Source organism: Giraffa tippelskirchi, chromosome 12, assembly GCF_054371585.1.
Source record: "Giraffa tippelskirchi isolate mGirTip1 chromosome 12, T2T-mGirTip1v1.2.pri, whole genome shotgun sequence".
NCBI lineage: Eukaryota > Metazoa > Chordata > Mammalia > Artiodactyla > Giraffidae > Giraffa > Giraffa tippelskirchi.
The window spans coordinates 100,520,452-100,540,015 of record NC_137286.1 but is presented as its reverse complement, the minus strand read 5'-3'; the positions used below and the strand labels follow the sequence as shown (position 1 = coordinate 100,540,015).

Genomic DNA, 19,564 nt, shown 5'->3' with positions numbered 1-19,564 from the left:
ATTGAAACTGTCAACATTTACAGGGTAGGGCAGTGGATTTTAGGTGATAGCTGGCAATGCACAGAGCAGAAGGCTTAGGAGGAGGGGGAGAATACTAAGAGGGCAGGGGAGAAGAAAATTAACAAGAGATGCTGAATTTTAGAAAGAGTGGGGAAAAAAGTCTTAATTTTATTGAAGTATATTTGACTTACAATATTACATTAGTTTCAGTGTACATCACAGTGATTTGATATTTTTATATATTACATACCACAGGAAGTTATAACACTGACTCTATTCCCTGTGCTGTGCATCACATCCCTGTGACTGATGTACTAGTAGGTTGCTGCAAAAGTAATTGTGATTTTTGCATTGTTGGAATTTGCTGTTTGATATTGGAATATATTCTAAATAATGTGGTTATGTTATACATCATTTTAATGTGCATTTCTTGCTTTATGTTTTTTTGCTAATGACTTATTACTTGCTCTTTATTTCATATTTATTTTAGACTATGGCTATGATGTTAGACAAAAAGCAAATTCAAGCAATCTTCTTATTTGAGTTCAAAATGGGTCATAAAGCATTGGTGGTTCAGTGGTAGAATTTTCACCTCCCAAAATGGGTCGTAAATCAGCAGAGACAACATACAACATCAGCAATGTGTTTGGTCCAGGAACTGCTAACAAATGTACAGTGCAGTGGTGGTTCAAGAAGTCTTGCAAAGGAGACAAGTGCCTTGAAGATGAAGAGCATAGTGGATGGCCATCGGAAGTTGACAATGCAACTGAGAGGATCATCAAAGCTGATCCTCTTAAAACTACATGAGAAGCTTCTGAAGAACTCAACATCAATCATTCTACAGTCGTTTGGCATTTGAAGCAAATTGGAAAGGTGACAAAGCTTGATAAGTGAGTGCCTCATGAGCTTCGTGCAAATCAAAGAAATCACCACTATGAAGTGTCATCTTCTCTTATTTTACGCAACAACAATGAATCATTTCTTGAGCAGATTTAGATGTGCGACGAAAGTGGATTTTATGACAACCAGCAATGACAAGCTCAGTGGCTGTACCTAGAAAGAAGCTCCAAAGCACTTCCCAAAGTTAAACTCGCACCAAAAAAAGGCTCATGGTCACTGTTGTGTGGTGTGCTGCCCGTCTGATCCACTATAGCTTTCTGAATCCCGGCGAAACCATTACCTCTGAGAAGTATGCTCAGCAAATAGGTGAGATATATTGAAAACTTCAACTTAGGCTAAAAAGACATTAAAAAAAAAAAAGACTTATTTTTTACCAAGATATACTTTTTGCCTCCCCCCCAAATTTGGCAGGGCAAGAAAAGGCAGGTGCATGATTCTAGATCTAAAACTAGGAGTCGTCACTGGACTGGAAATCAAAACTGCAGAAAGAGCAGGTTGAGAGAACCTTACAAGAATCTCTGCTGAGAGAGGTAAGTTAGACAGCTTGCCTGCCAGCCCCCTCCCCCAGCCTTCCCATGAGCACAGGTACCGGGCCTTCTGACATGGGCAGGACAGGGCGAGGGAGTCCAGCACACTCAGCGCCCGGGGCCAGTCAACATCTATACCCACACCTGTCCACTAAGGGAACAGCCTTCAGCTCCCATTGGGAATACAGTCTGGTGTGGCGACAGGCTCCTGATGGGAGAAATGTCTTGAGTCTGTGTTGACTCTCACTGGCTAACCTTTCCTGAAGACTAGGCCAAGCCCTCTGAGCACACTTAAACTCTGGAGCTGGACAGAAGGTCTCGGACCAACTGCAGGTAGGGATACCCACATTCATTTTCTCCTTTTCTCTCTCCTCTCTTTCAGCATGGCTTTTGAGCCCCTGATGTGTGCCAGACCACTGTTCTTGGCACCCAAGATGGTTTGGAAACCGTCAAGGAGCTTCCATTCAAGAGGAGGGAAATGGAAAATTAAGATCCAATTTATTTTTCAGATTTTAAAAACCTCTATGAAGGACGTGGATTGGAGAAGGCAATGGCACCCCACTCCAGTGTTCTTGCCTGGAGAATCCCAGGGACAGGGGAGCCTAATGGGCTGCTGTCTATGGGGTCGCATAGAGACGGACACAACTGAAGCGACTTAGCAGCAGCTTGAAGGAAATGGATAGGATGATGAGATAGAGAATAACTTGTAGGAAAGCGGGTCAGGAAGACCCTTTCTGATGAAGTGACAGAGGGAAAGTGGCCCTACTGTTAAGGAAGGAGAGGCGGGGACCTTCTTTGTCCCGTGACTTAGCCAGCTACTGTTTCATGGATGCTGACAGAAGACACACGATGCTGGGAGACAAAGGACTTTGTTTCTCACGGCACAGAGAGCAGCGGGAACTCCACATGTCTGTGTCAGTTCCCTTCACCTCCCAATCCCACAGGGTGATGTGTGCATGTGGTGAGCACAGTGGGCGGGCATTACACACGAGGAACTCGGAGCTCTGAGAGCCCAGATCTTTTTAAGGAGCTCCAAGCAAACTGGCCCACTGTTGTCTTAGGAAGGTGTTATCTGTATTACATTGGACAGTAAACAAACCTGCCTAGGGCTCCAGAATGAGGCATAATTCCTGGCTTCCAAGGCTCTGAGCTCTCCAGACTTCCTTCAAAAGATGGTCTGGAGCAAAAGCTGTCAGTGCCTCAGCTTGTAAGACACACACAGATTGGAGTGACCTGTCTACCCATGATGCGGTTCTGAGAGATGATGGCCACCAGTAGGGCCAGACAGGTCCCCCCTCGGTTGGATGGGCCTTACAACTGCTTCCAGCCAATGAGCTATGAGCGGCCGTTACTGACGTGGTACATTCCAGAGCCCACTTTTCACTCTGGCTCGGGGATGTTTGAGACAGTGGCTGCTCAACCAGTCTGGGTCTCAAGGGGTCCACAGGGAGCAGAACCCTCAACTGACCCATGATCAACATGGAACATAAATAAAAATGAAACCTTTGTTCTTTAAGTCAGAGATTGCCATACTTCAACCCACAGGCAAAATCTGGCCTGCAGTCTGTTTTTGTGTTGCCTATGAGCTCAGGAATGCTGGGGTAATCTTTTTGTTATGGTTTCAGATAGGTGAAGCTCCATTTTTAACGTATGACATTTCCCTCTACAGATGTGAAAGAGTTAGGCATCTGTTGCGACCCCATGGACTATATAGTCCATAGACAGCAAGGAGATCCAATCAGTCCATCCTAAAGGAAATCAGTCCTGAATGTTCATTGGAAGGACTGATGCTGAAGCTGAAACTCCCATACTTTGACCACCTGATGGAAAGAACTGACTCATTTGAAAAGATCCTGATGCTGGGAAAGATTGAAGGTGGGAGGAGAATGGGACGACAGAGTATGAGATGGTTGGATGGCATCACCAACTCAATGGACATGAGTCTGAGTAAACTCCAGGAGTTAGTGATGGACAGGGAGGCTGCAGTCCATGGGGTCGCAAAGAGTCAGACACGACTGAGCAACTGAACTGAACTGATGAGCTCAGGAGGTGGTTTTTTTTTTTGTTTTTTTTTTAAGTATTGTGAAGAAAAAGCGGCAGCAAACAGAGAAGAACATGGTTCAGAGTCCTGTGTGGCCTGCAAAGGATAAAACATTTACTCTTTGGCACTTAATAGAAAATGCCCCCCAATCCATGGTTGATCTGGGCCAATCTGTCTGATGTGGAAGAAAATAAAAAAGATATAAGGGAAACCAAAATAAGAAAAGTGTTGGAAAAAGCAGTCAATGTCAAAGGCTATTGTATCAATGAAATAAGGTGAGTTTCTGAGAAGAAGTCATTGGCTTTGAGAACATGGCAGTTACTGGGGACTTGATAAGTGCAGGTCCATTTGGAGAGTCAGGGGAGAAAAAAAACACCAATTGGAGTGAGGAAGTTGAGTCACAAAACGAATACAACCGTTATCAAGGCTCACTGTGGACAAGGACAGAGACATGACAGGAATAGGTTGTGGCGTCAAAGGAGAGTTGCTTTATTAAGAGCGGAGAAAGCAGGGCCTCTGAATAATCTAAAGGGATCAGCCAGGTGGAGGGGGAGCTGATCTAAGAGAGCAGGAAAGACACAGGGTGACTGAAGGAGTGAGCTCCAAAGAGCAGAGAGGAAGTGATATGACCTCAGTGGGAGGACCCACCATCGTCAGGAGGAGGAACTCTTCTCCCGTTGCAACAGGAGAAAAATGAGTCTGCAAATGCAGGAGGACCTGTGGACTCAACGGTGAGAAGACGAGGGAGTTCTTGTCTGATGATTTCTATTTTTCAGTGAAATATGAGGCACCTTAGGGAGGGAGAAAGCTGTTGAGAAGAGGGTATGGGGTGTTTGAGGGGAGAAGAGAAATTTGAAATGTCTCAGACTGAGGGGTCTCAAGTTCCTATTGAGGAATCAGTGAGGAGGGCTGAGGCGCCTTTTGAGATGAAAGATCATGAATTTAAAGTCAGCATGAGAGTCTGGCTTTGTGTCATCTCCAGCAACTTTCAGTGTTTGGGTGCCAAGTGGAGAAAGTCAATCTTTTGATTCAAACATATTTGGAGTGCAGCCATTTGAGTGTAAATGAAAAACAGAATGGGCTGAGCTGCTCTGGGAGTTTTTTAAGGGTTTCTTGAAGGGTCCCTCCAAAGACACACTAAGCTGACTGCCAGGCACCCCACTTCAGCACAGTGGCCAAGGGTATGTGCTCCAGAGCCAGAGTGTCCTGGCAGAAATCCAAGCTCTGTCACCTGTAGACCTCAACCAGGCTATTTAACTTCATTCAGAACAAGGTTAGTGGTTGGACTCACCTCATATGATGGTGGTGAGATTTATATAAATGAGTTCTTCTAGTAAACCTTTAGAACAATGTCTGATCCATAGGAAGTGTTCCCACATGGTCTTGGTATCTAGCTGTATGCCACAATTTTCAGGTGACCTAGAAGCTGGATTAATATTAAATTTGCCGAAACCCTGCCTAGAAAGCTTGTGCTGTCCAGCTTTCATTTAAGCCAGGCTTTCTCTCTCTGGGGAACAAGAATAAACACATTGAGAAATGAAGGTGTTCCCTAAGGCTCAAGTCCACTTTGAAATGCTGAGTCATTTGCAGAATCCTCTACAGGGTGAGACTCTTCACACTGAGTGCTTTAGACTGGCATTCGCACGTGAGTATTTCCTGGCATTTTATTGGAAAGTGGACTCTGAGGGACAAAGTGGAGTGAGCTGGGGACCAGCAGAGGCATTTCCCTACACAGCTTCCTGAGGTGAATGGTGGGGGAAGACACCCACGGAAGGTGCCACAAGTGGCTGGCCCCTGCAGGCAGAGCAGAAAAGACCACGTGCCTGCAACTGTCTAATGTGATGAATGTACTGGAATCAGGAAGAGAAGCCCCTTTTTCCTGCAATGTCCCTCCACAGCACTTTACTGATAGAGCTTAACATCATGCTTGCTACAAAGGAAAAATGCTAAAATGGTCCTGCCCCAGGAGGCAGAGCAGGTAGTGGAGGATGGACTAGGGCTGAAAGACAAAGGTAACTTGTCCAAAGGACACCAGAAATACTGATAACATCAGTCTAATGAAGGTCTAGAAATGACTAAGAACTGTCTAGCTGCTGCTTCTGTTATATTTGCCTTGTAAGAGGCGAGATTTAAAAAACCAGACCTTGGGGAGGGAGGTGGGTGGGGGGTCCAGGAAGGGGAACACATGTAAACCCATGGCTGATTCATGTCAATGTATGGCAAAAACTATTACAATATTGTAAAGTAATTAGCCCCCAACTAAAATAAATAAATTTATAAAAAAATAAAAAATAAAAAAAATAAAAAACCAGACCTAAGCAGCCTAGTCTATAGTTCAAATGTCAAGATCAGGGTTATTAGCGAACTGTTTGCAGAGCAATGAGTAAGTTAGCCCAAGACAGTAGACGTGTCACCAGTGCTGAAGACTCGACAGTCAGTCATTAATTACTGTTAGGTCTGGAGATTCATCTACTTCTCTTATAGTTACCTAAAAGAAACAAAGATGTATAAAGGTTTATTTGAATGCTCTTCTGGTTTCTTCTGACTGAGCAATATTCTAGCTGCCAAGATTTCCCTTCCAGCAACCTGTCCATCACCAATTCTTTTCCACTTTGACTCCTCTCCTCTCTTAACCAGTTTCAGACAAAATGTAAAATAGGGAGTCCTCTTTCTAGGGCTACCCTTAGGGCATGTGGCTGTTGGAAAATATTTTTGCAGGGCACCTGTCTATATATGAACAACTTGATTAAAAATGCATTACAAAATTCATGGACCCATGCGAAAGATACTGATTTACTGATGAAGACTTAGAATAATGGGTAGAAAAGAAGGACTTATTATTTGATTATCTTCCCATTAGTGCATGTGAAGATCCTTTGTCCTGTGTCCTATGTGAGTGACACTCACCATCCATCAGTGTCTCAGCCCGATTCTGGTGGCCTGATCTCATGTGATCCTGTGAAAGAACTGCTGTGCCAGCCAGCAGGGACACCCTGCTCTCCAAGCTGTCTTTCTGGGACTGGGTTCCACTCCAGGGCCAGGGGCTGACTCTATTAGCATGACTTCAGGAGCCCCAGAGGACTTCTGGTCTACCCCTACACAGGCAGCAGAGGGCTGGAGTGTGCTCCCGAGAGAGAGGAGATGAGGACTGGACCCATGCAGGCCATAGTCTGGGCTTGGGACACCCAGTGCGGATGACATGGTGGGCCCCAGCAGGTGCCAGGTGTCATCAGGAAGGGCCATCCTTCATGGAGGGCACTCCATTCACTGCGTACTGGGGCCCAGAACCAGCCGCAGGATGCTACTTCCCTTATCCAAGGGCTACACTGCCTCTTTTCAGGTCTGGCTCACTGCGTCTTTGACCATGGAGACCAAATTCATTTTCTTCGTTGTAACTGGAGATATACAAAGTGGCTGAGTCACAGCCTGTCACACAGTGAGCTCGTGGTAGGGCCTAGACCACAACCCTGGTCCCCAGGCCAGTGACCACTCACTCTTTCACACCATCTTGCTCCTTCCCTGCAACATTCAATGCCTCTTTCTGTTCCCTGGTGTTATGGGCTGAAGGTCTGCGTCTCCCCACTGTGCATACCTCAAGTCCTAAACCCCAGTGTTGCTGGGTTTTGAGATAGGACCTCTAAGGAGGTGATTAAGATGAGATGAAATCATTAGGATAGGGCCCTGATCCCATAGAATTAATATCCTTAATAAGAAAATACCAGACAGCTTGCACACACTACCCCCAGTGAACAGGCACCAAGAAGAGGCCACATGAGGACACAGTGAGAAGGCGGCTGTCTATAAGCCTGGAAGAGAGGCCTACCATAAACTGAATTGTCTGGCACCTTGATCTTGGACTTCTGGCTTCCAGAACTGTGAACAGATAAATTCCTGTTGTTGGGGCCACCCAGCATTTTGTGGTATTTTGTTACGGTGGCCTCGGTTTCCTAGAGGATGTTTACCCCCTTCCAAAACCACCTTCCAGACTCCTCTCAGCAGACCTTCAAATTCTCCCATCGTCTCAGTCCTTCAGAGGCTTGCCTTCAGTTAGCACCCTGGCACATAAACCCGCAACAATGGTTATTAACATCATAGCTTCTAGCTAAGATACTTAATCAGGACTACTTCTGGATAATCCCCTAATTCCAAAGACTGGTTTTAACAGTGGGCTTGCAAAACACGAGGGCAGTCAGATTGAGGAAGTCAACTTTGCTTACACGGGCCTCCTAGAGGACCCTTGAACCCCTCTGAAAAGCAGCTGCCTTCTCTCTCGTGAAGGCCTCAACACTAACTTCCAGACTACAGCAAGCCTTTCGCTTTTTCTACTTAGAAGTATATCATTCATTCATTACTATATCATTTATTTGAAATTAGGCTATTACATAGCATGTGTTCATTTGAGTAACTGAAGTAGAACTTTAGTACTAGTAATGCATTGGGTTACAAGTAACAGGAAAATTAAACTCACAGAATCTTAATAAGAATTTTTCTCTTAAAAGTAGGCAGATTCTGGCTTTGCTTTAGCAGCTCAAAAATGCTATCAGGGACTCATTCTCTTTATACATTTTTACCTTGTCATTCTTAGCGTGTTGGCTTTTGTTCTCCTGCTTGTGCCTTATGAACAAAATTGACTGCTGCAAATTCAGAAATCATCCCTCATCTGAGGCTGAAAAAAGGGAGGATGTGTCAGAACTGTGCCCAGTGGCCTCTACTAGTTGCTAAAGGAGGCTTAGAAAGTAGCTATTTAGTTTTTTAAACTAATAGTGATGGTAAAAGAAGATGATAAGAAATAGATGCTGAGTGAGTCACGACTGGAAGAAATTGATTTGTGTTTAGAGATAGTGCTTTCACAAAATCAACCATTAATGCTAAAATGTATGGAGTGATATTTGTACATGATATCTTGGAAGCTTTCTGTAAATAATTTTGACTGAGAATTACTTTCTTTTCTCCAATTATAAAACTTGTGCATGTTTGACTTGCCTGTAGCTAAGATACAGAAAGCAGTGACAGGTCATTATTCCCACCACAACAAACAGAAGAAATTGAATGAACTGCAAGAGAACATGTTTTAAAAATAACATCAACTACTGGGAATAAAATAGGTCTAGAGGAACTGAATGCCAGAGTAGAAAGATCTCCTTTCCACTCTGAATGCAGATCTGTAGCTCTCTTCCTACTTCAGGCATTTGACAAGCGTGTGCATGGGCTCAGAACTGGACTCAGTACATTGCATAGGAACTCTCAAAGAGTAAAGAGAAACATTAGAGCTTTTGAGGGCCGGTGTGAAAGTCAATTCTGGGGCATTCCTATGGCAAAGACACTTTTTTCCTGCTGATTTCTTGTCGTGGCAGCTTTAATGGGTACTTTGGTAATAAGGGAGGTGCAAGCTGAGCTTGCAAGGGGAACAAAGTTCCTTGTACTCTGAAGGAGCACAGATGCCAAGATCACGCTGGAGAGAGGAGTGCAGGATAAACCAAGCACACCTCTCACCCTTGAGACATCTGAACCAGAGGTGAATTGAGTGTAACAAAATCTACAGCCTTTCCTCAGTGACACTGCTGGCTCCATCATGCTGATCAACATTTTATCTTACCCTGCCTGGCGGCCTGACACAGGAAAGGGCAAATCCTCTCTGGGGGGGAAAGAGCACTTACTTCAGTCTTTACACAACTTTTACACACAACAGTTTCTGGCAAGTAAAAAAAAAATATTACAATACTTGGGGAAAAATAGGTGACAATCAAGAGAAAAAAAAACAGATAAACAGATGACCCAGATATTATATTTGACAAGGTTTTATAACTATTATAATCATGCTAAAGAAAATAGGGACAGAAGGTGAACAAAACTGATGAAAAGATGGGAGAATTGCAACAGGGAAATGGAATCTGTTTATCTATCCCAATGGACACTCTAAACCCTGAAAAATGTAAAGAACTTATTGGGTGAATTTAATATGGCATCACCAACTCAATGGACATGAGTTTGACTAAACTCTGGGAGTTGGTGATGGACAGGGAAGCCTGGCGTGCTGCAGTTCATGGGGTTGCAAAGAGTCGGACATGACTGAGCGACTAAACCAAACTGAACAGTACACTAAACACATGAGAAGACACAAGTAGTGAACTAAAATTTGGGTCAATGAAATTACCCAAACTTAAATAAGCACATGGAGACAATGGAATTTAAAATAAAAATCTATGCAAAAAACTTGTGAAGAACACTGTCAAATCACGTAACATATGTGGCTGAAGTCCTAAAGGAGACAGGAAATGGGGTGAATGCAGTATTTGAATTTTCTAAACCTGACAAAAGATCTCAATCCACAGATTTAAGAATCTCAGTGCATCCCAAGCAAGAAAAATATAAGAAGTCAAACTGAGATACATCACAAGCCAAATCCTGAAAACTAACAAGGAAAACTAACTAAAGGGGGCAATCTTTAAAGCAGCCAGAGGAATGAAAAGACTCATTAACTTCAAAGGAACAACAATTAGATTGATAAACTTTTTAATAGAAACTCCGGGATCCACATGGCAATGGAATATCTTTAAGGTGCTAAAGGATCTCGTAGTCTTAATTCCGGGGACTCTATCAATTAGAAAGGAAGGTAGTAAAATAGATATCTGGAGACAAAAATCTAGACAATTCATTTCCAGCAGACCTACAATTAACAAGTACTAAACAAAAGTCTTCTAGCTGAAAGGAACAACCTGTGAAGGAAACAGAACTGCAGAAAGGAATGAAGAGCCCTGGAAAGGATAAATACGTGGCTGGATATAAGAGTATTGACCATTTAAACCAACAATAACAACAACTTGTGGGATTTAGATCTAATCTGTGACAACCCAAGTGCAAAGGGCAGAAGGGAGTAAATTTAGTTGTACTTGTTTACCATTTTACTCATGAAGAGGTAAAGTACAAATTTATGAGAGATGTAGATAAATCAAGAATGTAGATGGTAATTGCTAGAGTAATCAATAAAAGCAAAAGAAAAGCTAAACATCTAGTAGAGGAGATATAACGGAATGTTAAAATACTTAATCAAAAATAAATCAGAAAAAGAAAATATGAACAAAGAACAGATGTGACTGATAGGAACTAAGTAAAACCATGTAAATCCAACAATATCAGTAATTACCTTAAAAATAGAAACTGATTAAAAACTTTCATTTTAAGAATGAATTTTTTACTGGGTTAAGCATTAACATTCAACTTTATACTATCTAAAAGAAACACACTTTAAAATATAAAAAAAACCCTTTTAAGTTGAAAATAAAAGGATGGGGAAAAAAAAGGCAATGCACACATTGACCAAGAAAACAATGGGGCTTCCCTGGTTGTCCAGTGGTTAGGACCCAGCACTTCCACAGCAGGGGTGCAGGTTCAGTTCCTGGGTGAGAGCCCACATGCCAAGTGGCGGTCAAAAAAAAATGCCTTGTTTGCAATATTAACAGCAACAGAGGACATTTGAGGTGAAAATATTACCAAAGGCAAACATTTCATAAACATAAAAGGGAAAAATTAACAGGAAGACATAACCATTTTAAATGATTTCATCTAATAATATAGCTTCAAAATACTTACATAAAGCAAAAATTGAATGACATAAGAAGAGAAATAGAACAAATCCATCTTTGTAGTTGCAATTTTTAATAAACTCTTCTTGTTTTACAGTACAAGCACACAAAAAATCAGTGAAAACCCTCAGAAAACTAGAAATAGAAGGCAAATTCCTCAATATAAAAAGGGTGTCTACAGAAAATCCACAATTATTAGACTAATGTCACCAAATTATTTCCCCCCTAAGTTTAGGGAAAAGACTAGAGTTTTGACTCGCTATTCAACACTGTTTAGGAGATCCCACACGGCACAAGACCACAAGGAAAATGGAACAGCACAAAGAACGGAAATAGAAAAGTAAATTATATTTGCAGATGAAATGACCGTATTCAGAGAAAATTCAAAGACACTTAATAAGTACCATATCTAATGAATTTACCAAGATCATCAGATATAAGGTTGATATAAAAATTAACTGCATTTCTACACACCAGCAGCAATCAGAAAATAAAATTAGAAAAATAATGTTGTTTACAATAATATCAAAAATATCACCTCCTAGAAATAAATTTATGAAATAGTTGCAAGACCTCTACGCTGAAAGCCATAAAATGTGCTGAGAGATATTTAAAAGGAATTAAATAGAGATTTATCATTTCACATACTGAAATATTCAATATTATTAGGACTACAACAATCTCAAGTTGATCTACAGATTAAGTTCCAATCAGAATCTCAGATTTTTTCATGTGTAAAAGTTGACATACTGATTTCTAAATATACATGGAAGTGAAACTAACCTAGCATAGTTAGACCAATCTTGAGACAAAGTCTGAAGATCTATATGACCAGATTTCAAGACTCAGCAAAAAATTCATAAAAAGTTATTGGCAGAAGGATATAAATTAGACAAACTGAATGGGATACAGTCCAAAAATGGGTGCACACATATGTGGGCACTTTAAGACAAAAGCAGTAAATACAATTCACGAGGGAAATTATGCAGAGAAATTAGATCTCTCTGTGGGATGATATGAAGCAGCCATATAGACTGTGGTGGATGACAACATACAAAGCTTCAACTGAAAGTACACAGAAGAGTGGTCCTCAGCTGGGGGAGACATTTGGGGAGGTTGCTGGCCGTCACAATGGGGAAGGCACTCCAGACATCTGTATGCAATGGATGCTGCTAAACATGCTACAAGGCACAGGAGAGCCCCCCCCCAACAAGGAATCGTCCCGCCCAAAACGTGATCAGTACCACTGAGGCTGATAAGCCCTGGTCTAGAAGGAAGAACAGGAGACCCTTTGTGACCTCAGGTGGGCAATGGAGTGGTGAACAGACCATAAGATAAACTGTCCATAAAATAAAGAATGGACAAGTTTGGTTTCATTTGAATAAAACCATTTTTTCTATCAAAGAAAAGGATGAGGTAAGTTACAGACTTGAGCTACATGATCGATCCACACTTCGGACCAGGACTCTGGCAGGCAGACTCTAAAAATGGTCCCTCTACCCCCTAATTCTTGGGATTCAGGATCACACCCTTGGGCGATCTCCCCTGGAGTTGTGTGTGAGGTGGCGGGGGGGGGGGGCTGGGATGTGTGTGAGCATGCTCCATGAGCCTGCGAGAAGACACGCTCCCTGGCTGGCTAAAGGAAACAGGTCTTCTGGAAAGGAGGGAGGAGCAGGCTACAGGCAGCAGCGGCAAGGGGCTGAGGCCCGCAGGCCGGCCGACAGCCCATGGGGACCAGGCGCAGCCGACAACCGTGAGCCCGGATGCATGTCCTTCCCCAGATGAGCCCCAGTGAGCCCACAGCCCCGCCCAGCACCTTGACTGCAGCCTTGTGTGAGGCCCTGGAGGGAAGGCCCAGGGGAGCCAGGGACAGACTCCTGACCCATGTAGACTGTCAGGCGGTGAGCACGTGTTGTGCTGTGTCATCGGGTGTGCGGCAGTGCTGCTCTGCAGTAACATGTGATGCAGAGTCACAGCCAGGATGCCGCCTACATGCCTGAGACAAACACCACCCACCCAGCACGTCCACGGCGCTTGAACCACCCCTTGGCGGGAATTCCATGGGCTCATAAACACACATTTTTGGTGCTCTGCATCACTCATATCATGCCATCACAAGGGAAAGCCACAGCGAGACAAGCTACACGCCTACAACAAGGCTAAAAGGAGAAAGACCGCCAGTTCAGAGCATGGACGAGGATGGGAAGCAAACACTGAATTTTTGTGAAGTATTGCTTAAGAGTTTTAAAACAGCAGCCACTTTGGAAAATCTTTTGGCAGTTTTTACTAATAAACCAAGCATCTGCGCCAGGGTTCCACAAATGACAGCCCATGTGCCAAATCCAGCCTGCCACCTGCTTTTGTAAATAAAAGACCATTTATGACTTGCAAGGCTGAAGTATTTATTATCTGATCCTTTACAGAAAAAGTGTGTGCCGATCCCTGGTCTACACTATGTCTCAACAATGCCTTTCCTGAGGGCAACGTTCCGCAAAATGCATGTTCGAGGGAGTTCATTGAAGTTTTACTTTAACAGCTCCAAAAACCGAAATTCCCACCAAGAAAATTCCCATATATTCATATATGGAGTACTTTACAGCAAGCAAAGTATTAGTAGATGTAACATGTATGATGCTCTCATAGGTTGAGCAAAAGACACCAGACACAGAAGAGAACTGTGTAGTTCCACTTACACGAAATTCAAGAACTAGTAAAAATATCTGATAGAAACTGGCACAATGGAAACTGTTGGTGGCAGGGTACAAGGCACCTAGGGGAACCTTCTGTAGCGTTGGAAAGTCAACATTGTGACCAGTGCGTAGACACAAGAAGAGACTTTCTCTTCTTCGTTACCATGGCCCTCAATTAGAAACTGCATGTCTCCTACTGAAGGATATCTGGAAAGTGCAACAAAATTTTACAAGACATTGAAAAAGCAGGTACGTTCCCAGTATTTAGAAGGCAACTACTCTCAGGATTTTGCTTTACTTTCTTCTGTCTTTTTCTTTTTCCTTTTAACAGTTTCAAACTTACTGAGAAGTTGCAAAAACAAAACAGCCCTTTCACCCAGGTTTCCCCTTACCACTAGGTAATTCTGGGATGTATGCCTCCCCACCTCCAAACAAGAATGCTCTCCTCTGCTGCCACGAGGATTCCTTTTAAAACAAGACTGTCTGAAATAAACCAGAACCCCAAATGGTACTTGATCATTTTTCTGACGATGCACAGTGACTCAACATTAACTAGTATTTAACCGGAGCTAGGAGGGGAGGGAGCCCCCACCCACAGGCCGCATCTCACAAAAGTACCTGTGGGTGGGGACAGGGCATTTGTCCTAACTGCAAAAACAAATGTTAAGTTTTGGTCTCTGGTTTGATTTAAATGTTGCATTTGGTGGTGTGCAGTGTCACTGGTACAGAAAGGCTCTGGAGGATGCTGACCGCAGCACACGCCCATGGCCCTTCTGTTCTGGAGGCTGCAGACTGGCTCCTAAGTAGTGTTTTGTCAAACATGCTCTTCAGGCCCTTCTGTAGGAGTACAAAGTAGTCCCCACACTCCACAGCCCTCAGGTCGTGTCTGCTTTTCAGGGTGTCTCAAGGGTGACAATCCTAAAGACCCTAAAGGAAATCAACCCTGAATATTCACTGGAAGGACTGATGCTGAAGCTGACGCTCCAATACTTGGGCCACCTGCTGCAAAGAACTGACTCATTTGAAAAGACTCTGATGCTGGGAATGATTGAAAGCAGGAGAAGGGGATGACAGAGGATGAGATGGTTGGATGGCATCACTGACTTAATGGACATGAGCTTGAGCAAGCTCCAGGAGATGGTGATGGACAGGGATGCCTAGCGTGCTACAGTCCATGGGGTCACAAAGAGTCAGACATGACTGAGTGACTGAACAACAACAGCAACAAGGGTCACAGGCTTTTGTTCATCCTCCAGTAGGGTCTCAGTATTAGGGAACCATTGGAGGTCATTGTCAGTCGCCATAAGCAAGAAAGGAGTCTTTGGGCAAGGGGTGTTTCAAGGGCCCACTCTTCTGATCGTCAAATGATACAGAGAGCCCTGAAAGGCAGACGAGGTGTGGATCTGTGGACTAGTTGGGAGGTGGTAATTTGCCATCATCATCTTGCCCTGTAGTATCAGAAAGCCCGAGAGCAAGCAGCTGTCTGCCAACCCGAGCCGCGCCAGCATGGGGAGCGGGGACAGCTGGACACTTTTGGGGCAGATTTCCTTGTTGGAGAGACTGGCTCTGCCCAACGCTCTTTCACTGACAGCACGATTGTTTGTATGGCTGAAGTCCTTCTGCGCCCACTTTTACATATTTCATGTTCATCATTGGCCTCAAATTCTCCAACAGGGTGCTGGCAGCACTGTATGTGAGTCTCACAGCTGCTGGACAGCAGCTGCCCATTTTAATTCAGATGCTCAAATATTTCTAGATTTGACCCCTTCAGGCTGGCTCTTACTCTTTTTGTTCCTATAATTCTTGGAACCATTTTGCATTTTCTGGCCAAAAAAAAAAAAAAAAAATTGTACCCTTTCTAATCCACTGATGGGATCAGCTATTTCTCTGAGGAGCTCTGGTTCTTTTTGTGAAAGAGGACATTTAGAAGCCAAGTCTGATCTGAGCACTCAAGTGTGCTCATTGCTACTGGGTTTCCATTGCTTCTCGGCCTGGCCAGCAGACAGAAGGTGAAAATACACACCTGTACACAGATACAGACATAGATAACATCCACATACCCACAACACCTGTAACTGTTTCTATATCTATCTGTGCATGTATGTATCAACCATTCTGGAGCTGACACCAATACATCTAATTCCAATTCAATACTAGTGTTATTTGTAGCCCTGCTCTTTTCCATCTCGGTGAATCCCCTCTCAGATCTGATCAGGAGACTTTTTTTCAATTGAAGTTTAAGTCGGCGGGAGAACAGTCAAACTTGTGAGCCTGGGTGCCACCAAGGCAACAGACACCACACGGGAGTAGGTCATCAGTGGCTTTTCTGTAACTAGTTTATGCGCAGCTCAGCTTGTCTAAGCAGAACGCTTGCTGAGTCCGTAAGTCGCTCTTGCTGCACAGACTGAAGTGAGATGTGGTAGCACCCAGATGTGGGCATTGGCAATAGCATGCCAGGACCCAGGAGGTAAAGGGAGGTAAGAGCCCACCCTCTGCTCCGGAAGGAAGTGATTCTTCACACTCAATCTCCAGCCTAGCATTGGAAGGCTCCAGACTGCACTGGCCTATAAGGGGCACCCTGCTCCTGGCACTCTGGGGGCCTCCTGCAGCATCTGGCAGCTTGTTTCAAGGGTAAGTTAATCAGAGGTCCCCCTCCCTCCTCTTCAGGCAGCCAGAGCCTGACTCCTCTGCTCTCTGAGGAGTATCACGGTGAGGAGGCTGGACTGCTTGGGTCACATTCCAGAATCTAAACCAGAGACAGCAGTGATTAGCCTGCTGCTCGAGTTTGGCTCACAGACATTTTGTTTGAGCCCTTGTTTTTTTCCTTTTAAATTCTGAGTCTTCAAATAAAAATCAGATTTCTGACTGCTCTTGAAAAATATGAAGATGTGGCAACAAGGGCCCCATGTGCATATGCACGGACCCTCAGCTTGGATTGAGGAGGGGCACGTTTCTCCAGGGCTCCACGTGCCCCCATCAGGCCTCCTTCCATTGCCCTTCACCGTGGGACAGTGCCCTGCATAGCTGATGCGGATTGCTGTATCAGAGGGTGTGGGAGCGTCTCTTGCTTTGCGTCTGCCTTGATTCCACAGTCTCGTTTCAGGGCCACCTTGAGCCCACCAGCCTTCGGGGAAGCAGAAGCCCAGCACCCCGCAGCTGAGGCTAACTTTGGGCCAGCTGGGCGAGATGAAGCCAGGAAGAATGATGGCCTACACCAAGACTGGACTTCAAGTTCATTTTTGAGACAAAAGTGGAAAAGAAATCAGGCTTGCTGAGCATACCAACCTGTCCATTCCCCATGTACCCAGTTAGCACAGGAAGCACAAAGAGCTGAGGGACTCAGAGAGGTAGGCTCAAGCCGCACTGCTTGCTTTTCTGGGCGTACACCTGACCCCATTTCCCAGACAGCCCTCTGGTCAGCGTGAGGTCATGTGAGATGAGAGCCAGGTAGACACCCCTGTGGATGGCAGTGATGGACACAACCTCCTAATCTCGTCCTTACTCCTCCTCCCTCTCCCCACCTTCCACTCAAAAGCTCTTTGACTAAGGAGTCACAGATTCAGCAGAAGATTCTGAAGTCTGGAGGATGAGCCGCGGGTGAGGAGGAGCCCAGGTCCCCCCATGACCACGCGGAGCAGAGAGTTCCTCCTCTACCTCCTCATTGGACTCCAATGAGAGCAAGAAATAAACATCTATGGTTTTAAGCCATTGAGATTTGGGGGCTGTTAAAATAGTGTGTCCTGACTAGTAACACTGGCCTTGACTAGTACACAGAGATTAAGGGTTTAACCAAAGTACTTCCAGAAAGTTCAGTTTCTTTTGCAGTCAAACTTCTCAAATAAATGTTACATAACCGAATACTTCCAAATTGCTTCCATCTAATCACGGCCTTTTTACCAATAATCTGGTTTGTGTTTTTGTGGCTCACTTGCCAGAAATTTTAACTGCCAGACCCAAAATACTTTCCAGCTTTCATTTTACTTGTGCTCCTGTGGTATTGGACACTGTCAACCATACCCTTCTTCCCAAAGCTCCTCTCGAATCTCTCCACGTGCCCAAGAGGTGGGCTGTTCCATCTTCCAACTCCACCACCACTCAAGCATGTACTTTTTTTTTTTTTTTGCTGAGAATAAAGAGACTCTGGGGGCTTCCCTGGTAGCTCAGCTGGTAAAGAATCCGCCTGCAGTGCAGAAGACCCCAGTTCAATTCCTGGGTCAAGAAGATCTGCTGGAGGAGGGATAGGCTACCCACTCTTTCTTGCCTGGAGAATCCCCCTTACACAAAATAGAATGCTTGGAGTTGGCCTCATCTCTGTCCACAGTGGTTCCTTGCAATATCCAGAGTCTCTCTGTTGCTTCTGCCAGAGCTCTGCCATATGCCCATTTGGCCATGCTGAACTACATTTCCCAGAATCCTCCTTTCCCTATGCTTCCTGTCGGCTCAGCTCTGAGGAGATTCTCTCCACAGTTGGAGGACAGAAGGGGGCAGCCATTTTGTAACACACACACACACTTTCTAATCTGTTGATCCATCTTTCTGGCCTGAAACAGCAACGTGACTTGCGACTACTATCCCGCCCACCTCCCCACCCCCTGCCCTATCCTGGAAACTTCTTTCAGGTTCTCTGACTCCTGGGTCAGCTGTCCTTGATGAAGGACCTTGGCCTCTGCAGGATACTCGTTACCTAGGTCAGAGGCAACAAGACTCAACGTGGGTGAGCCAGTCCTCGTGCCGTGGGGTTCCAGCCTACTCATGACCTTCCTTCCTGACCACCAGCTTGGAGCTCTGGACTCCACAGCAATAGACACGGAGACAACTTTGCACAGACTACTTACTAAACCACCATGAGTACGTAAGCCAAGTCCCTTGAATAAATCCACACGTATTTATGTCTCATTAGTTTTGCCTCTCTGAGAAAACCTTGATGACACTACACAATACTCTTCTCTGTTGCTCTCCTAGGGCACAAGCCTTTGTCAAGGCTGGAGTCCCAGGGTCTGGGACAGGGCCTGCCGACATATATACCTGTAGCCTTTCCTCGCTAAGGCCCTGTGTCACCCTCCCAGAGACGTGCCATGCTATTCTGTGCAGCTCCCTGCCAAGGGAGGATCTATGACTTGAGCCCCTTTCTTCATCTGGTAGGGATCCCACTCGCTGCATGACTCTGTCCCATCGCCTTCACCCTGGAGTATCTAATGACACTTCCCCAGTGATCGCAAACAACAGGAAGAAGGCTTGACTTCAGGCCACTTCTGCTTTTAATCCCACTGAGGAAAGCTAGTACAACCTCTTACTTCCACGGAGTTGAGAGGTCCGTGTGCAAGGAAAAAATAAAGGGAAACAGCATAAACACTCCAGTAATTATCCAGCACTAAAGATGTGGATGGAGATGTGTTCCTTTGCTGGTGGTTCCTAAAGCCAGCTAGTCATTCCCAAATTATACCTGCTAACGTTGGGAACAGGGAATCTGTGTTTGTAATTTAAAAAGCTCTGTCAAATGGTTGTTATGCACAGATGAATGAAAAGTAGCTGTCTTATACCATGTTCTCCATATTCAATGCCAATTCTCTGAGTGGAACATTTGATGGCAGTGGATAGCAGATAACAATAATTACCCTAAACTAGGATCTGGTGTGTTGGCTACTCCATATGGCTAAATATGCATTTGAGTGTTCTGGAAGCCATGAGAGGCAGTATCTTATCCAATATTTTTATGCAATTGGGAGACAACCCCATGTGTGGGAGAACACAGCACTGGGGATTCTAATCAAATGAATACATTTTAGGGTTAGGCTTAGACATCACTGGGGCTGTACCTCACAG

The 19,564-nt window shown here is 44.5% G+C and overlaps 1 protein-coding gene and 1 long non-coding RNA gene across 3 annotated transcripts in view; both read right to left on the bottom strand.

Annotated features, from left to right (window-relative positions):
* LOC145529256 (uncharacterized) overlaps positions 1-19,564 on the bottom strand; it is a 336,599-nt gene that overhangs the window by 33,957 nt on the left and 283,078 nt on the right. The gene's annotated exons all lie outside the window — the stretch shown is intronic.
* On the bottom strand, positions 137-12,739 carry LOC145529259 (uncharacterized). Its single transcript, XR_014071070.1, has 4 exons — positions 8,040-12,739; positions 7,447-7,523; positions 7,292-7,341; positions 137-1,235 (listed from the first exon to the last, which is right to left on the bottom strand). It is a non-coding gene; the product is annotated as an uncharacterized LOC145529259 (long non-coding RNA).